Source organism: Enhydra lutris, unplaced genomic scaffold (assembly GCF_002288905.1).
Source record: "Enhydra lutris kenyoni isolate GAN:26980312 unplaced genomic scaffold, ASM228890v2 scaffoldscaffold2079, whole genome shotgun sequence".
NCBI lineage: Eukaryota > Metazoa > Chordata > Mammalia > Carnivora > Mustelidae > Enhydra > Enhydra lutris.
Genome location: NW_019156163.1, coordinates 1 through 3,902, shown reverse-complemented (window position 1 = coordinate 3,902; position 3,902 = coordinate 1). Strand labels below are relative to the sequence as shown.

The 3,902-nt window shown below is 45.7% G+C and overlaps 1 pseudogene; it reads right to left on the bottom strand.

The window, feature by feature from the left end:
- Positions 1-782: 782 nt before the first annotated feature.
- Positions 783-2,154, bottom strand: LOC111140507 (annotated as a pseudogene).
- Positions 2,155-3,902: the final 1,748 nt, after the last annotated feature.

Sequence of the window (3,902 nt, the reverse complement as noted above, 5' to 3'; positions counted from 1 at the left end):
CTAGCTGATCTCCCGCTACCTGAAGTAGTCTCAGCCTGCTACTTCTCTGCCATCTTGACTCCTCCCCCCTGATCGGTTCATCTCTTGATGGACATCTAGGTTCTTTCCATAGTTTGGCTATTGGGGACATTGCTGCTATAAACATTCGGGTGCACGTGCTCCTTCAGATCACTACGTTTGTATCCTTAGGGTAAATACCCAGTAGTGCAATTGCTGGGTCGTAAGGTAGGTCTATTTTCAACTTTCTGAGGAACCTCCATGCTGTGTCCAGAGTGGTTGCACCAGCTTGCATTCCCATTAACAGTGTAGGAGGGTTCCCCTTTCTCCACATCCTCGCCAGCATCTGCCAGGCACTCCAGCCAGGGCTGCCACAATCTCATTACAGTAACCTGGGGAGGACTCTCCTGGGAGGATGATGTTGGGCCCTGAGCCATGGCAGGAACAGAGGGTCAAGTTCTGGTGGTTGAGGGCATGGGGGTCTTGTAGGCCACTAATTGACCCCTTGTCCCCTAAAAATAAAGGCCCCTCAGAAAAGCTGGGGGATCCAACACCAGGCTGGTTGATGGGCTTCCATGCTAAACTGTTCCTGCTGCTGAGACAGAGTGTGTGCATGCCAGGGGACAAAAAATTCAGAGCAGCAGTCATCAAAGAGCACACTGTGAGGAAACAGGTTTTCCAGGCTGAAGTCCCTCACTGGCTGATGGTAAAATGCTTGCTCATGCCTATTGAGCTGGGTGGGTATAGTGTCCCACAATGTGGTGGGCTGCCCAGGTGCTTCCCACCTGAAGGTGCTTTGAGCAGGCCTGAGAGGACATTGCTGGATACTATAGAGGCTTTGGGGTAGGTGCTGGGGGGCAGAACCAAATTTGGGGGGCTGTATGGGTATGGAAGCAGCCTGTGGTCAGTGGACAATGTGCTAATATCCAGGGGACACCCTGAGTGATGCAGGACAAGGCATGTGACATTGTTGTCAAAAACTTTTTGGGCAGCTGCTCTTGGGTGTCAGATGGGCCCTTGGGCAACCTCAGGCAGCTGAGGGGCGTATGGTAGTGGCAGGAGGGGATTCCAGGGGGAGAAGCTGGGTAAGGGGGTTACCCAGTACAGGAGAGGAAGCAGAGGGGAAGGAATTGGAGGATGCAAGAACCATAGCACTGAGTGAGGAGGGAGGAGGCTGACAGTGAGGGGTAGCTATCAGAGCCTTGAACATGGGGGTGGGGAATGCTCCAAGAAGCCTAGGGGTTGGGATTGCTCAGGGAAGACCACAGAATGGGTAGCTGAGCAGGGAGTAAAGTCCTGTCTCATCATATCCCAAGCTTGGTCCAGGTACTGGCTCCCATTGATCCTGAGGTGGATCATGCTGTGTCTTATTTTGGAGGTACTTATACCCTCAGTCAGGCTGGGGTAGGCTGTCTCCTCAGGGCCCTGGGGGATGGGAAGTGCCAGGGGAAAGTGAGGTTGGTGAGATCAGGTAAGGAGCTTCCTGTGTTCATGGCTGGTGGAAGGGCAGGCACATTGGCAGGCTGGTCAGGGAGCACATGGTGCTCTGATTAACATCAGATAAGTGTTAATTACAGGGAATTAACAGGACTAAGATCAGGAAGAACATAAGGAAAGCTTCCAAACATGGCATGGCTTCAACAATTCTTTGTCCTCTAACAAGGTCTCTTCAATAACAGGGGCTTTGGAGTGCACTTTGCCATTCAGAAAACCTCCATGGTGGCTGTGCAGGATGCTAGGAGAGGCAGGGCCTGGATAAGTGTCCTGAGGGCTGGGGTTCCTCACACTAGTGTGAAGGCAGAGTCAGTACTTGTCCTATTCAGTCAGATGGTAGTAGAAAGACCTGCCCCTTCTCTGCAGGGACATTGTCCCAGGGCACATCCTCCACCAACTGGGCTCTGGGGTAAGAGACAAATAGGCAGGATCACAGGGAGAGCTGTCTTTCTGGCAGGGATAGTGGTGGAGTGGGGATGCCATTTTTCTGGAATCTCACTGTAACTGTTCCAAAGCTCCTGGTGCCCAGGGCTTCACAATGAATACAGAGGCAAGTTGAGGGGGCTCTTGGAACTCAGCCAGGTCAGAGCTAATCTGGTTATCAGTGGGCAGAGAACGGCCATAAGGAGAGCTCCTTGTGTATGCCAGTTGTAATTTGGGGGCCTGTAGGCCCCATGTGATCCTCAACCCCAGGCTCTCTGGTGTCTGTGCCTCCCCTACAAGCCTGTCTTCCTGTCCTTCAGCCTCCACTTGTGCCTCTCAGATGACTACACTGGTCTGTTCAGGTTGTCTACATCTTCCTAAGTCAGTCTTGGTCAGTTGTGTGTTTCTAGGAATGTTCCCATTTCCTTTAGATATATAATTTGTTGGTATGCAATTATTCATAGTCTTTCATGATTCTACATATTCCTGTCCTATCCATTGTAATAAACCTCTTTTATTTCTTCTCTTTTTATTACATTATGTTAGTCACTGTACAGTCCTATGTCTTTTTTTTTTTTCTTAGACTAGCTAACTTTTTGCCAGTTTGTGTTCATCATCTTCAAGAACCAGTTTTTAGTTTCATTGATCCTTTCTATCGTTTTTCTGGTCTCTATTTCATTTATTACTGCTCTGATTTTTATTATTTCTTTCCTTTTGTTAACTTTGGGCTTAATTTGGTCCTCTTTTTCTAGTCATTGAAGGGTAAAGTTAGATTGTTTATTTGAGATAGTTCTCATTTTCTGTTGCTCTCAACTTCCTGTCTGAACTGCTTTTACAGCAACCCACAAAATTTGATATATTGTATTTTCATTTTCAACAATGGTTAGAGACCATTATTTTATTTCCCTTTTGATTTCCTCTTTGACCTATTGATTGTGTTACAAACTCAGACAAGCTGAGCTCCCAATGCCCAGTAAGCTAATGTCTGAGACATGGGTTTTGAGGCAAAGAAATCTTCATTAACACAAGGAAAGCCCAGTAGAAGGCTGGCTATCATTCCCAAAGCTGCATTGCTCTCTGGAGGAAAAGGGACAGCCACTACTTGTTTGGGGAAGGAGGTGAATATATGAGAGGAGGATGAGGTGTTTCTGGAAACCTTGAGAGGGTGGGCCTTGAAATAATCTGGAGCTCTATATTCCTCTGGAAAATAAGGCACCCCATTCAGGACCTGGAATGATGAAGTATGTTGGATAATTTTGAGACAAATGTTTCTTTCCACTCCCCATTAGGTTCCTATAATCAGTGGGTAAAAAGCAAAGTAAATGATTGATCATGCATGAGGTTAAGAGATGCAAAAATGTCCTTAGTAGGGAATAAAACATGACGTGCAGCTAAGGTAATAATGCAACTAATACAATATACTTCTGCATAAGCTTTAAAGAATACCCAAGAACCAGGTGTCTCAACTCAGTTGTTTAAAATTTTGTCATCTCTTTCCCACATATTTTTAGGTCTACTCAGTTTCCTCTTGTTCATTTTTACTTTAGCTTTTTTTAGCTTTAGTTATTTTTAATAACTTTAGCCATTGCTGTTATCATTAAGTGTGTAATGCCCTATTCTAAAATAAGGTTACAGTTTCTCACTCTGTCTGCCAGCTTACTCAGAGTCTCTGTACCTTCTTTCCATTACAGTATTAAAGTTCCGCTCAATATGTCCTGGAGGCAGGACTAGTGGTGGGGAATTCCCTCACATTTTCTTTGTCTGGGAAAGTCTTTATTTCTCCTTCATGTCTGAAAGATAAATCCTGGATAAAGATTTCTTGTCTGGCAATATTTATTTGTCAATACTATGAATATGTTATTCCACTCTCCTGGCCCACAATATTTCTGCTGAGAAATCTGCTGATGTTCTCTCTTATGGGGGCTCCTTTTTAGGTTACTTTCTTTTGTCCTTTAAGTTCCTTCCTTATTATTGACATTTGACAGTGT